This window comes from Nipponia nippon, unplaced genomic scaffold, assembly GCF_047370975.1.
Source record: "Nipponia nippon isolate SJK-2023a ecotype South Korea unplaced genomic scaffold, ASM4737097v1 scaffold_3, whole genome shotgun sequence".
Lineage (NCBI taxonomy): Eukaryota > Metazoa > Chordata > Aves > Pelecaniformes > Threskiornithidae > Nipponia > Nipponia nippon.
In genome coordinates this window covers 23208378-23224320 of record NW_028262347.1, presented here as the reverse complement: position 1 = coordinate 23224320, position 15943 = coordinate 23208378, and the positions used below count along the sequence as shown (strand labels likewise).

At 42.1% G+C, this 15943-nt stretch overlaps 1 protein-coding gene across 5 annotated transcripts in view; it reads left to right on the top strand.

Moving 5' to 3' along the window:
• PLXNB2 (plexin B2) overlaps nt 1-15943 on the top strand; it is a 257489-nt gene that overhangs the window by 126625 nt on the left and 114921 nt on the right. For 4 of the 5 annotated variants that reach the window (XM_087765398.1, XM_087765397.1, XM_087765396.1 and 1 more), the window contains one exon: nt 12251-12319. The exons of the other annotated variant lie outside the window; for it this stretch is intronic. The gene's annotated coding sequence lies outside the window, so the exon portion shown is untranslated. The remainder of the gene's footprint in view (nt 1-12250; nt 12320-15943) is intronic. 5 annotated transcript variants of the gene reach the window in all.

Below are 15943 nucleotides of genomic sequence, written 5' to 3'. Positions count from 1 at the left end.
GAAGGCTGTGGGGAAAAGCGCCAAAAAAAAGGGCAGCAAGAGTAATGTAATGAGGAAAGGAGGAGGTATGTTGTGTATCGAGGGAGGCAGGTGAGCCTCCCATTTGGAGCAGAAATGTGTTGCAAAGTCAGTGTTTTCACAGTGTGAAAATATCCCCGTTGTTGCCTCACGCAGAGGAGCTGGTAACAGAGCATGCAGGAAGCTCTTTGATAAAACACCTACCTCATTTCTTAACTTCTCTGCTGTAGTTCAACATTTAAAAGGCAATGAATGTTCTCCCACCACAGGTACTTTTCTAATCTCTGACATTTCTTTGGAGAGATACTCTGAGTCCTTTTGAAACTAAAACCAAACATGTACAAATCCAACTTTTTTGTTGAAATGGTGTAAAGGTTTAGTTGAAGAGAAATGGTGAAGTAGGATGAAAGTGGAGTAGCATCAGACCAGCAACTGTTTGCTTGTGTTTTACCCCACTGTTTCCCACCCACTCCAACCTAAATAATTGAGTTAAGGAATGTTATAAATTAACACATGCTAAGTTTTTAGTTTTGTTGACATCATCTTGTGTCACTGGAGCACTGTTTAACAAGAGGTAAGTAGTTCTGGTAATCCCCAGGAAACCTGCACATTGTTTACCAAAACCCACTGTTTTTCAAAGAAGAAATGTGCTTTGCCAAGGGACCTGTAGCATGTCAGACTAGAAAAATGCTTCTTTCGGTGGCTGAGAGGAAAAGTGCGTGCATGGATATAAAAGCACATGCCTTCATGGTAGGCACATGGGGGTAATTGGCCAAGCCGTGGTGTTTTGCTTCCAGAAACGGGAGGGCAGTCAGGCCAGTGCTTTCATGAATCTTACTCGCAGGTCTGAAGATAGAGGTTTCAGAGAAGCACCTCACTTCTTATAGCTGACAACAGATCTTGCTGCTTACCTACAGCAAACAAGCCTAAGAGGCAGCTCTTCTGTGCTTTTCTTTCCTCTGTTGTTTCATCCAGATGGACAAAATTGTGGGTTTTAATTTGTTCTGAACCTAATATTGCAGGGGGGGTTTTTTGCCCTGCAAACTTTCCACTTACACAGTTTAGTGATTATAAATGTGTAATGATCTCTGTTAGCTCTGCGATCCACTCATCTTAATGACTTTTCTTTTGTGCTGCTTGGCGCATGAGGTGAAACAAATGAAGAGCTGTATTAATTATTCATCAGCCAATGAATTTCTTTTGCTGTAACTCTGTTTCGGGCTTGTAGATCTCTTTGCATAAACTAATTTATTTTAATCATAATATTCCAAGTGCTTTTAATAAATAATTTAAATATAATTGTTTGGGGAAGTTCTTCAGCCTTTTTCTGGGCAGCTGGCACTTGAAAACAGAATTTGGCAATGATTTAACTACAGAAATATGGAGTTAGTTTTCTGCAGCTGTTATCAAACGAAATTAGTAACTCAAAGGTGCAGGATTTTCTTTGGATGAAAGGTTAATCAAGTCCTAATCCAATTGTGCTCTAATCTAAAATTAAACATGAAAAAAAATGCAGAGTAGGGACAGGGAGTTTCCTAAGCCTTTCACACCTCGGTGTGGCTGAGGAGGGGAGGGAAGGAGGGGGGAGAAGTTAGTGCCAAAGCAATCACATCTTTTATCTCAAGAACTATTTTCAGCAAGGTATGCTGATCTTATTTTCCATCCTCCCACGCTTTGGATAGGAGTTTCGGGAAAACTTTGTTCTTCTTTTGCGGGGTATGGATCTAATAGAGGTTTCAGTACCAGGGGACTACCGCCCTTTCAGGCAGACTAGTGGTTTGACTCACTGCAGAAGAAATTAAGGTATGTCGGTTCAAATAGGAAGCTGACTTACTGTGAATTGTCAGAAAAATCTCTCTGCTTCCTACGCTAGTGTTGCAGACTTTAACCGCTGTGTGTGGAGGAAATATTGCTTGTCAAATACAGTTTTCCCATGGATGAGAGAGGTTTTTAACACCGCAGTGTTAGAAACAAGGGAACTTGCGGTGGTGGAGCAGTAGCACCCTGACCTGCTTTATAGCCCAGGGAGCAGGGTGTGGGATGGAGACAGGGCGAGGGCAAATGCTCCTCCAGACCAGAGCAGCATCCCCTCCGCACCCCCTCTGCAGAGGTCCCGCACGGGCTTGCACAGGTCACTGGCAGCACAGGCAGCTGCCAGCACTGTCTGCAGGGAGCTGGTGGCTCTCTGTCCATCTCCGGCCACACATCTCCATCCTTTAAAACCCCTGTCGCCCTCGCAGCAAGCAGGGTCTGTCCTCTCAGCAGCGACACAGCGTGCCGCGGCGAGGATGAGGATGAGGAAGAGGCCGAGGCCTCCTGGTGTCACCGCCGCCCTGTGCCGTGTCAGCCACCCCCAGACGGGGCACGGGGCGCTTCCCAGCCTTTCGTGGAGCCGGTTTCAGCGGCTTTAATTACATCTGCGGTTTGGATCGCTTTGCTTGGCCATTAAAATCCATTTCACAAAGAGTAGTATTGAAACGAGCAAGGAATATTTGTGGCGGCTGTGGATTTCCTCCAGGCCTACAGGAAGAGTAAATTAGTTACTGAAAACTTGACAGTTTGTCCCAAGTGCTTAACTCTTTCCTCTCTGGAAGCTGCCTTTTCAGAGGCAAGAGACTTTAGAAGGAAATAATATGCTCGATGCTTTTTTACACACACACCCCCTCTTCATGGTAGGGCTGTAACTGGAAAACCAGCCAGGAGTGATTTGTTGGAAGAGGAAGTGTGGGAACTTCCTTTATAAATATTGCCTTTCCCTTCGTGTGGATCCAAATGCGGTTTCCTCCGCTGTCGGGAAAAAAAAGTGCTTCAACTGAACAACAAGCGCTTTTTCCCGTAGCTCATGCCCCATGTAAACATGAAAGAAAGAGGTTTAATGAAAAAGAAAACAAAAAAAAAGAGCAGGTTGTTAGCCAGGGAAGGACTGAAGTTGGTTGGACCATCGATCAGCTGGGGTTTTGCCTGGCTCAGGAGCACCCAGCAAGTTAAGGTTCCATAGAGGGGGGGTAAAATCAGGGTTTGCAGAGCCTGTGATTACAGAACCCGCTGTGACTTGCTCTGCAAGATAGAGCAGTATCAGCCCGAGCCCAGCTCCTATCAAAGTTTGGAATGGTTTCTTTTTTTAAAAAAAACCAACATATGTATCTTTCCTACTGAAGTAGAAACAATAAGCCTGCACCCTTCCCCCAGCCTAGAAATACCTTTGAATTATTTGCAGAAGAGAGGTTCACCCACCAGAAGAGCAGCTAAACCCAGGGAAGTATCTGTGCTCAGCAGCAGCAGCAGGTATGTTAAGCTCACAGGGCAGGGAGCAAGTTTTAACCTGGCAGGCAAAGCTGGACTGTTGTGCTTTTTTGGTTTTGGTTTTGTTTGTTTTTTTTCTTCAAAAGGGCACAGTATCAGAGTGTATGGGCTCCTTGGGTGTGCAGGCGGCCAGCTGGCCTGGCTTGCTAACATAAATCGGTGCAGATGATGGGAATCAAGGCAGGGGGTCCGGTTCCCAGCTCTGAAGGATTCCAGATTAGGAAGACAGCTCACGGAGGAAGCAAGGCGGGGTGGGGGGGATCAGGCTGATTCCCTGAGAGGCACTGAAGACAAGAAGAGCCCTTCTGCCTGATTTGAAGGAGGGCAGTGTTCTTATATTACTGATAATTAGGCGGAGTTGCCTTGTTCCTTGGTTTTGATGGACAAACGAGACACCCTTGGTATTTAAACTCAGATTGCTGTGATGCTTTCTGATCTGGCCAGCAAGAGGCACAGCCAGGCCACTGTTTTATTAATGAGAAGGTTCTGATTTTTACACATTTCTCAGTGGGGAAGATGAAATTTCCTTTAAGCTTCAAACCAGGTTTTGCAGTGATTCCTTTTTGCGCTTTTAGAAACAAACAAAAGAAGTAAAATTTGCAGTGCAATAGGCTATCCTGGGAAAAATCAGTCGTGATCAAAGAAGATACTCGAAACTCCACCGATCCTCCGTCTCGGCTCTGGCAAGACTTGCCTGGCTCGCCATGCCAGGAGTCCTCACAGCATCCCATATTCTGCTCCAGAGGAATTGGCGTCCCAGTGGGGGATGAAAGAGGAGTGGAAAGTGAACCTTAGGTGATTTTTACTTTTTAAATAAAAATTAAAAATAAAGCTGTCAGCTTCCCACTCCAATTTGCTATCTCTAACTGTTCCTCCTGCACTTTCTTCTCTGTTCAATGTCTTGCAAAAGCATTTAAAGCCCTACAGTATTCAGGATAAGCTCTCCATCCTTTTATGCTTTTCCTCTTGTTTTCCACACCATCCTTTGCTGCTATCTCCTTACGTCACTTATTCTCTCTCATCCATGCCGCATTCCCCATTTAACGATCTTTTTTCCTTTTTACCTTCCTACACTTAGCATTTTTTCCTCTCCTTTTTCGCACTCCCACTGTCATGCCTGCTCCTTTTTCCAATAAGGCAGGCTACATTTTGAAATTTAGGGAGTAAACCTTCAAATTCTTGTGCGAGTACTCCCACTGACTACGTGATGAAGAGACTGCAGGACTGGGCCATAGCTTGGCAGATGTACGGGGAAAGGTAGCAAAGCCAATTTTAAAGCAGTCTTAATTGCCTTTGTGGTTTGGATCACTTTGGTTGACTATTAAAATGCATATTTCTAACGCGAGGTGTGCACCAATGGCATTGTATAAAAAATAAAGAATTTCAAGAGCTTGATATAAAAGACTTTTATAGAGGTAATATATTACTTCCTGTCAAGAGAAATGGAGGGCACTTAAAAATCAGTTTTACTAGCGCCCTGTGTTTAAAAAAACCTTCTTTTTCTTTTTTTTTAACCTCCTGTGCAAGCCTGGGCATGTTTGAGGCTCCCAGGATCCAATTTCATGTAGTATCCTATTTCAAATCCAGGCCAGAGTGGATCGATCGGAAATCAGTGCTCTCAGAAATAAAACTGCCTGTGGAATGCCTTCAACGACATGAAGATGAAAGGGGGAATGTAATATAGCAGATACTGATTTTCTTTTTTGAGGTGGGAGGCTCTGAAGCAGTGTCCTTGGATGTTGCACAATTTACCTTGATTGAACAGTAATGGTCGTAGGACAATTTTGGTGAATTTTTGTGTTCTTCAGTTAGTAGTTAACAGCTGTGTTTTGTGAAGGGGGGCGGTTGGTGTTGCTGGGGTTGTTTTAAGCCAAAGCAGCAGCTGTAGAATATTTTATGGTGAGCGCAGAGCTACCTGTAAATCTGCACATCACCAGAATAACACGAGATTCCTAATAATTCTTGTCAGTGAAATACTTACTGGTATTTTGAAATGATTGAGCTGCTTCAGTACTTTCAAAACTGCTGGTGAATGCAAACTAGTCTAACTGATCTGTGTTTATTCTGGTTGTTACAGTCAGCACAAACATAGATGGCAGTCTGGTTTATTTTCCAATATACCTCTCTCTATGCCTCTTCTCTTCCCTGGCCCTCAGAAGCCAAAGGAGAAGGAAAAAAAAAAAAAAAGGATTATCTAAGAACTGAGAACAGAGGGAAGCAGCAATATCATTTTAGGACTTTGAAGGAATAGCCAAGTGAAGGCAAAACTGCACTTGTGAGCTTTGGGTAATTTTGAATTTTAGGTAATTTAAAAATCTGGCAGTGCCAGTATTATGATGAATTCCTGGAAAAATAAGAGTAAACTTGGTTCTGCTGTGTAGCGGTGGTCTCTCTCCTGTCACCTGTGCTAGGTGATGCTCGTGATGTGGGGAGCATCTTGCATTGCTGGGAGACCACCGGGTTGCACAAATAGGCCCCTTGCATGGAGGCAGCGTGTCACAGCAGCTGGCCTTGGCCCTGTTTGCTGTCAGAGTAAGGTAGGAGGCTTCAGAGAAAAATTTGGTGTCCTTACGTGCTGAAAAAGTGCTGTCTAAAGCCAGCCAAGAGAGTAACAGTAAGCACAAAGAGCGTTTTAATTTATTTTGCACTCTGCCCCTTGGACAATAAAGGCTTGGCTGTTTGGGACCTTAGGCATGGTGTGCTCTTCAAAGGTAGATACATATAAATGTATTTTAACTGAACAAGGCTAGTTAAACACACAGGTTCATCAAAGTGGAAGTGCAAGTGGTTTCTGGCTTTGCGTAAGAGTGTGTTGGTTGCTCCTGTAGCCTTTTCCTATGTGAACGCATTAACGCACACATGCGCCTTCAGGACAACAATTCCGGCCTTGTGGAAACTCGCACTTCAGTGACTGTAGGATTTCACCTTTGGTCTCCAAAGTAGCATGTGTTTTGTAAACTACTTGATGATTAACCTTCAGCTAGAATATAAGTGGCAAGTGTTTACTTAACAGTCAGAGATTGGGTTCCTGCTTGCAGGCAGCCTTTATTATTCGGGAAGCTGTGTGAGTTAGAAAGGAAAGAGCTGCCTCGGCAGCTTTCTGAGGAGTCCACTCTGCTCCCCTGACAGATTTGGAGAAAGTAAAGTGCTTGATGAAAAGGCTAGTGAGATGACTGTTGAAAGTCTGCATGTGGTCATCTTAAGGACTGAAAACACGCTGCTAAGCTACTAAAGAGAGGTTCTTTGCTGTCTCTCTATGTTTATGCAGAGTATATCAGAGTAAAGACATTGGTGAGTTTTTCACTAACTTCTTTTTTAGCCAGAGCACAAAAAATTAAAAAGATGTTATTCCATTACATAATGAGGATATTCACTTTAACAAATCAGACTCCTAACATGAGCAACTGGGATGCCTCTCTAGCCAACAGTAAGAGAAGGAAACCCGGTTTCCATTGCCTTCTGGAAGAGCCTGCCTTCTTCCTTTGGCTGTACCGCATATAGAGAAACTACCAGGTTTGATGAGACACCTACACCGGCATGTGTAAACCTCCTCTACTGTGATATAAGTTACTTCTCACAGAATTCATTTTGAAACAAGTTGCTAAATGTCATTGAAAAAGTCATGAGCATAGACTGTACTGTTTAGGATTTTTTATTTATCACCTTAACTCCCTGGAACTCGAGTTGGAGATTAAAAAAGAATACATGGAGATATTTCTAATGTGTATTGGTTCACCTAACATGTAGAAAAATTCTGATCTTCCCTGACTCGCCTATGGTGTTGAGCTTGTCGCATAGACGAGCCAGGGTCACTGCAGCTGTGCTTAAACTAAAGACAACCTGGAGTTCATTTTTATATCTGATTTGTAAAGTTTCATGATGAAAAAAATGTACAACCATTACTGTGCTAAAAGTCTGCCTCTCCTATTTGCTATTTTAGCCTTCACAGGTAACTAATACAGTTAGAATTACTGCGTAGCACGGCTGTTAGGGTATGAGTTTAGGACAATGGTGTTAATTTGCAGTGAAAAAAAACGTGAGTTACAGTGGCCATCCCAAGTGTGTGCCAGTAAAATTCTTTGTATTACAGCTCACTATCAGGCATCATGTTTATGCCTCATGTTTATGCCTCATTCTAAAATAGCTTTTTCTGCAAAGGCTTAAAACTTATGGATATGATTTCTTGGTATCCTTCCTCTTGTAAAGTTACCAAGCTAAATATGGTGTTGGAAGATGAGGACGTGAGGTTTAAGAGTTTCACAAATAGCTTTTGAGAAATTGGAGTTGCTTCTCTGTTACTTTGCATTGGATTATATCCTTATGCTGAGTGGCCAGGCAGCTTGACAAGTATGGACCAGCATTCGGTGCTGGCTCAGCATCTTGCTGGTCAGAGAGGAGCCCTGTTGCCTTATGTGAGAGACAAGGCAGGGAACAATTTTATCCAATATCAATTATAAGGTTTGATATATGATGATCTGAAGAGGCTGGAAGAAGTGCTGCTCACCACTCCTCCACTGATGCTTGCTTTGATTCTTGCCCTAACTTGTGAGATGCTGGATCTCAACCTGTTGGCAGTTCACAGGGTAGCATTCTGGCTGTTTGATCTTTGCAGCGAAATACTGTTGAAAGAGCAGGTAGGATTTCTAGACTGGTCAGAAGGGACAGCAGAGAAAGAAGTACTTTGTGGTTAGTGTGTTTAATTCTGTAGTTAAGAAATCTCTCTGGAAAAGCCTATAAAGAGACAAGGTATTTAGTCTCCTTAGGCTAAAGTGAAGGATATTCAGGAAGGATAATGGAGCACAAATTATTGGGTTTCAGTTTTGGGTTATGCTGGTCTTCGTTCTTATAGTGTATCTGTAACACTCAGACTTTTAAATTTTAAGAACAGAAAACTCCAGCATGTGTCATGTTTTCCTTTTTTCTTTTTTTTCTAATTTTTTTTCTTTTTGCGCTGCAGACTACAGGAAGAGCAAAATGAAAGGGCTGAGTGAAAGCAGTTCTTTTGAGATATACCCGGCAATATTCAACACTTCCATTATTATTTTAATATTCTGTTAATTTTTGCACAGAGTTGGTCAAGGTCTTCTCATAGTGCATAGAATTGAGGTCAAAAGGATGTGGGATTTACTGGAAACCAAAGCAAAAAAAAAAAAAAAAAAAGAGTTTAAGCAGTATCAGATTTAAGTGTATTGAAGGTAGAGCTATGTCAAGCAGCTTCAAGACAAGGATACTAAGCCCGAGGTAGCCAAGCGGAGGAGACAGAAAGGAATTGAGTAATAAAACTCTGGAGTTCATGTGCTAGAAGTGGAGCAGGTGTCTCTGAGGTCAAGGAGGTGGAGAAGGCTGAATGGAAATGAGCAAAAGCGACATAAGCTGAAGGTGAGGGAAGATAGAGCACTGGCCAGATGTTGGAGTGTAGTAGTGTGATACAGAGTTAATTAGAGATGTAAATACACTGCAATGTTTAGAGTCTTAAGCTGACATTTGATATCACCCTGAAGTTTTTAATAATAAATTCTATGTCCTGTTTCCATATGGACATGATCTCCGTAGCCTTCCCAGCACTGAAATGTGAAGATCCGTTTTCAAAATTAAGCTCAAAAAAGCAGTATGTGGTGTTATCCTACGTGCTCCGTCCTATCGAGTGCACTGTGCTTGTTAGCTCAACAGCCGGATAAAAGTTCCATGGGCGTATAAAAGCCTATATCAAAAGTGTCTGCTCCATATGTTACATATAGCTGAAGGCTCAGGGGAATAAGGTCTGTGTCTGGGAACCGGATAGTACAACTTTCTATCCCTGACCCAGTGCCTGCCCTTTCTAACAAACAAACAAAAGCCTCCCTCAAAGAAATGTGGTTTATGATCTGTTTTTAGCTCTAGAAGCAAACAACAAATAAAAAAAGCACTCAATATGTTCTTACTCGTACTTATGGCAGCGTCAGCTTTAGGCACTGCAGGACGAATGCTGCGCTTTGTTCCTTGCAGCTTTTGGAAGCCACGATTCCCCCGGCAGCCGCAGTGCCGGGGCAGTGCATTATCCACTTGGAAAATTTTGCACTTGGACACAAGCAATCAGCCTGAGTTTATCATCATTTTGAAATGATGGTATCTGAGACATTCACCCTAAATACAGAGGCGCAGCTGCCTCATGAGGGAGAAGGCGCTTGCAGGATGGGGAGGTTGTTTACGGTTGTCCTGTCTCTGCTGGGTTATTGACCTGGCCTGATGGCCTTAACTGCATGACATGTCCATGGTGGTCTTTGTCCTTTCGTCCTAAAGAGTATTTTGATTTGAAAGGCAGAAATTGTGTCAAATGAAAGGTGGGAGCAGTTAAGTGCGTTCACATTGGGGTGGGACAGGATAAGACCTAAATGTAGTCTAATGGCTGTAATCTCCCTGCTGTCCTCTGAGGGTTATGGAGGGAAGAGGGAGTCTCCTCCAAAAAGCAGCACAGGGAAGATAGATTCCTTCTCCAGAAGGTGATCCATGGCAGGACCCTCTCTGTCAAGCCAGTGGAGAGAGAAGAAACAGGAACATCAACCTTGTTAGACTGAAGTTAGCATGTGTGAGCATCCCCCTACCCACTTCCTCTGCTTGTGCTCGAGGTTTCTGTCAGCTTTAAAGAACAACTCCCCGATGTCATCTAAGTACTTTCAACTTCAGGTCAGTCTGCAAGAGCCTCCAGCTGTTGGAGGACCTGTGATAGTGATGTGTATTTTAGTTCCTTTAGTTCAAGCAGTCCATTTTGACTGGCCAGCTGGTCAAACCCATACCACAAAAGACCAGTTTCTCATGGTGTTCCAGTGTAAGATACTGAAAAAGAGCTGTTGTGCTACAAGCAGGAGGTAAAAGGAAAAAACAAAACCAAACAAAACGAGGAAGCCTTGCGGCAGATGGTACCACTGTGTCCATCTAAACCTAGCCAAAGCGGCATGCCATTTGAGTGGAGAAACCTGGAAAATCTGATGACTCAGTCTGAATAAACAGGGAGACAGCGAGTGAGATTTCTGGCTCATGTCCCAAGCCTCTTATGAAAAAGGCTTCCTATTTTATAAAACAGAAAATTGCATGCAGTTTGGTGGCATCATTCTCTGGCACAGCTGATAACTGACTACAGACTAAAATGCCTGGTATACTCATGTGAGAACTGACACATAAGTAGTCTGATGACTCTCTGCCAGTTCCTGGGTTATGGTTGAATGTGTTTTCCCAATAAATAAATTTCTGATGTTATTAGCAAGGGACATACCTTTATTATTGGGGGTATGACTGGCTGGACACAACAGTCCGGGCTGACAGCATTCGATTCCTTTTCCAGGCTCAGCCAAATCCTAATTTCCATGCACTTTAGTTCTTGCATCTGCAAAGTTGAGATGTGAATCAACTGTGCAAGACATGCCTAAATCATCATTCAGCAATGCTTGCAAAAATGCTCTAAAGGAGAGAGGCAACATGGATGTATAAAGGGAACAACTCAGCAGGATGAAGTCTTGTTTCCTTGCTGACTACCTCCACCTCCTTCCTTCTTGGCTGTTGTTGACAGTACCATGATCTTTCACATCCCTTTGCACTTCCTTTTACTTCTGTATTTCCTTTTCCTTTATGTACTTAAGTTGCACCAGATCTGTTTTCCCCTTTGTCAGTAAGACATAGAAAGAAATCTGCCCTTTCCCTTGGTCCTAAAGTCTAAAATTTTTGTTTGTCAGTCTCTTGGGTTGGCTGCTTTACTTACGCTCCCCTCATACAACTTCCCTCAGTCCCAGTCCAAGCTTAGACTTTCCAGTTAGGCCATATCATGCATCTGTGGTCTAAATATCTCACCCAGCTCTTCTACCATGTCCCTCATCTCACGATTTTGCTGAGTATCCGTGTCCATCCTCCACCCAGTGAGGGTGTAGGTTCCCTCAAACAGCTTTTCCCTGGGAAGAGATGAATGCACGTAGTCTTAAAGAATGTGTTACCACAGCAACTAGATATGGGGAATGCAAACAAGAAATTAAATCCCATCGAACATGAACAAAAACCTGGTTTAGTACTGGGCAGCCTCAGGGCACATGAAGGGAAAATAAAAGCCCTGCTGATGTTTGTGTCTTACCTCCCTGGGGAGCCAAAGTTATGCAAGTCTCAAAGTCGGGTTCAGCTGAGATGAGATGGCTTTGGAGAAAAGGTGGTGAATTTTGCCAAGTGTTCGGGTCTCTCTCCCCTGGGAACTGCCATGTGGTAATCTTTTAGTGCGTGCGTCGTGATTTGCTGCAAACCGTTTGAGTGGGCATCGCATGCTTTGCTAAAAAGTAACTGAGAAATAACTGCGTGTAAGAAACAGGTTGGGGCATTTAGCACTCACTACGTCTATTGACTGGGATATTTTTTCGAGGACAGTTGTCATCTTCACATTCATGTTGAACAATCTACATGAACCCTTTTTTATCACTTTTTGGCATATACAGTGATGTTAAAGAATATCAGATGGTATTTTATCATTCCCTAGAGGGACAGACACTGTTTCTCTTCCATTCTTGAATGTTTGATCGTGGGAGGTGCTGAGTTCTGCCATTGATAAGATCGTGTTCAAGCTCTAGCTAGAGGAGTGCCAAATCATACAATACCCCATCTGTAATGCCAGGCATTCTTTCTGGTAATATATCAGTTGAGCTCTCAGTTCTTCAGTAATTAGTTGTACATCTGTGAGCAACTGTCCATCTGATTTATTATCCAAGCAGCTATTGAAATATAGAACATTGCCCTGTTTAGCCTCAGGATTGAAAGTTATGGTGTGCTAAAGTTGTATTTAAAATGTAATAAAATTGACTATATATAAACAAATTACAACTTTATGGGATGCTATATTTTAAAGTTCATAAATTTAAGGTGATTGAGCATAGCTTAATGCATACGAATATATTTTTAATTGCTGCCTTCTTTTATTTAGTAAGAAGATTAAACACTGTCCTGGAAAATAACTTGATTGTAGTGAAGAAGACTTAGTGGAAAAGTGAATGTAAGTATTTCACAGCACATGTCAATTATTTATGTTTGCAACCCATTGGCATTGGTGATATTATAAATCATGCTAAATTGGCAGCCTAATTTACCAAAAAGACCACTTTTAGTATGGCAAGAATGCTGGATCTGAGCATTGTCCATATGTGCGCGAGGTATAAAATGTCTGTTACGTGGTTTTCAGTATGGGTCTGTAGGCTATGCGTACCTAAATGCTTTTAACAGGGCCACATGCTATTAGTTATTTGCAGGAACTGTTTGCAGGAAAGATGTCAACATGAAGTTGTCACTAAGTGCCCTTAAAAGGAAAAAAAAAATAACACTACCCCTGTATAAATACCCATGGGGATCCTTAAATTCTGTAATGCAGACATGTTTTCCATTTCCAGAGGAATTTAGTCTAACTTGGAATAATGCAGCCAATATATAGTATTTTTCTGTATACTTGCCCCAAAGATGTGAGTTTATAGTAGAAGATGATTGCACTGTGGATTGGCAATTCAATTTAGAGTGAAATACAGTGGCTGCAAGTTCCAGGCTAAGTGCATCATTGCTCACTTGAGGTCACTTTTTCAAACCTGGAGTCAATAATTCTCTAACAGTAAGAGCTTTGGTTCATTTTCTAGACCCTTTTGAAACTGTTACTTTGCTGGTGAATACCCCATTATTTTTCTTAAAGTAATTGCTTTCCCTAGCTGTATTTCATAATAACATGAACTCCCTAACTGTATGTGTGCACATGTGTATATGTACATACATATTTGTGTGTGAAGCAAAGCCGTATCTCTGCAAGTCGAACCCCAGGAGGCTTTGAGTGGCGCTGGTGTGCAGGCTAGTGATAGTCATGAACTTCTAGCTGCCACGGATTCGTTCCAGGATTTTTTCATATTGCATTTTTCCCACGATCTCACCTTCCATTTCCCAGAGCCTGCCTAAGGAGTTTGGAAGCAGTCAGCTAAGCCTTTCCAAATGCTGGATAAAGTACAGAATTCATGACTTAGATGTCAAATAGGACAGTGATCCTGTCTTAAATGTCTAACAAGCTGGGACAGTTTTAATTTTAGTCTTTGGACTTTTATAAACTTGTCTTCTAAAATTACTAACTGACCAATAGTACTGAAACAGTGAGATACTGCAGGAACATTGCAAAATGCTGTCTGGTTTATATAGAGTTGTCCGCTGATACAGGGTTGCTTGGAATGAAGGTCCTCAGATTTGACAACGTTGTACCTAAGCTAAAGATTTACAGACTAGGCTGTGCATTGACTCTCTACATTACTGATATCTGGCCCAGTTTGAAACCTATATAGGCGTATAAGATATAAAATCAAATCCTTAAAACATTCCGGTGTGTATTGAACAAAACAAAACAAAGTTTGAAGGTATTTACTGGGACCAGTCACTTTAGTTGCTTCAGGGTCCTAAAAGTACATCTTGAGGGACCTTGTTCAGGCCAGTGGCACTGCTTGGACAACTCCACATGTGTGTGACGAGTTTGTACATGTAAAAGTTTTTCTTGAGTTGCTTTCACATTATTCTCACCAACTCAATCTTCACCTGTTTCTCCTGGGAAACTTGGGAAGAAGTACTGTTACCTTCAGTCCCATTTTTTGTGAAATAAGCAGAATATTTGGGTTTCATTTGTTTGTAGTTTTTTAAAAGTGCCTGTTTAGCAGGAGAGTGCCATTTGAGTATGGCTTGAATTGTAGAAGATATCTTCCCAGTTAAAATGTCATTTCATATATGTATGTATGTGAAAACAAATAAAAGACATGAAGTAGAGCTGTATTTCAGGAAGATGAGTCGTATACTGTTGACAACATGATTATTAGCTGGTCAGGAAACTGGTAGAGGAATAAACACATCCTTTTGGAGAGATGGATACTAGCACTTTGTCCTTGATGTAAAAATAAATATGATCTCCAATAGATGTTATTTTTCTGGTGTTTTAATTTTGTGCATGTGTAGACTGAGCTCCTAAATGGAAACCTTCTTCTTGATCTGGCTCTTGCAGCTATCTGACATTAAAATTATAGATCTATCCTTCTAAACTTGAATAATTTTCAAAAATCAATTGGCCTCATGTTGGCTGGGATTTTTACAGTAACACCAAATTAACAAGTTTCTGTGAAGAGGAGAAAATATCCTTCCATATCTGCTTTTGGTTTTGTATCACAGAAGTGGCTATGGAGACATTCCTCTACAACTACCTGAAAGGAGGTTGTAGTGAGGTGGGGGTCGGTCTCTTCTCCCAAGTAACAAGTGATAGGACAAGAGGAGATGGGCTCAAGTTGTGCCAGGGGAGATTTAGGTTAGATATTAGGAAAAATTTCTTCAAGCAGAGAGTGGTTAGGCATTGGAACAGACTGCCCAGGGAAGTGGTGCAATCACAGTCCCTGGAAGTATTCAAAACACGTGTGGATATGGTGCTTAGGGACATGGTTTAGGGGTGGACTAGGCGGTTAGGTTTAACAGGTTGGACTTGATGATCTCAGAGGTCCTTTCCAACCTTAATAATTCTATGGTTCTATATAAAAAGTCAGCAGAGCCCAAGGGAGGGAACAAAGCACTTAATGGGAACCAAGCAGTGGCTTTACCTGCAGTCACTCACAAACGGGAGGTGGAGCCCTGAAACTATGAAATCCAGCACCTTCTCTTACAGTCATCCATTCTGATGTGTAGTGCATCCAGAGATACTTATTAAAAATTTTTTGTTTAGTCAAAATTGAAAATTAAATCTGAAATTTGGGTTTGAATAAATTCTAATGGTTTGGTAGGATAGCTGGTAGGATTTTGGCTTTGGTTACCCATAAAGCCAGAAAGTGGAAAAAAATTGCAGAAACTTCCTATTCCTCATTGTCTTCCAATGAACTTCTGGAGTGACCTTTCAAAGAGCTGAAAGCCAAAGTCGGGATGCTGGAGGAATCCAGTGAAATGTTGGTTTGCTGTGTTTCTTCACCTGGTGAAGAGGAGAAAGGAGATGGGGAGAGTGAGGAGGGTGGATTCCCCTTAAAAAAAAATAGCTAAAGGCTAGGAAAAATGTAAAACGGACTGGAGGGGATGATAAGCTGCTAACTGTATTGCATTATACTGATGAAACATCAAAATAATCTTGAGGCAGTGACTGTAAGGAGAAGGGAGTGTGTACCTTAGGGAATCAGGAGCAGGCACTGTCGAGTAGAGCACAGGCAGGAAAGTGCGTAGGGTGGGGGGCAAGAACAGCCAGCCCTAATTAGATACCAAAGTTAGGTTCTCACTGCACATCTTGTAATCTGAGATCCCTGGAACAAGTTCTTAATGTATCATTGAGTGTTTTGTTCACTGTTCTCAACAGTATTACTTATGTAAAATGTATGCACTGGCACCGTAAATAGCCTGGTTCAAACACCCTTGTGAAGGGTGAGGATCACGTCATGTAATGTGCTGTCACTAAGCTCTGCTCGCTGGTAGGCAGGTCCTTTCTGGGAAGTCTATGGAGATGCTTTTTAGACTTCTAGGATTGCAAAGTAGTTGCTCAAAAACAGTGCCCATTCCAAAAACGTCCACCTTAGTTTCAGAATCCAGCTAGGTATTGTAAAATTAATTGTTGTTTATAAGAACTTGGCTCCTATATCATGAATGC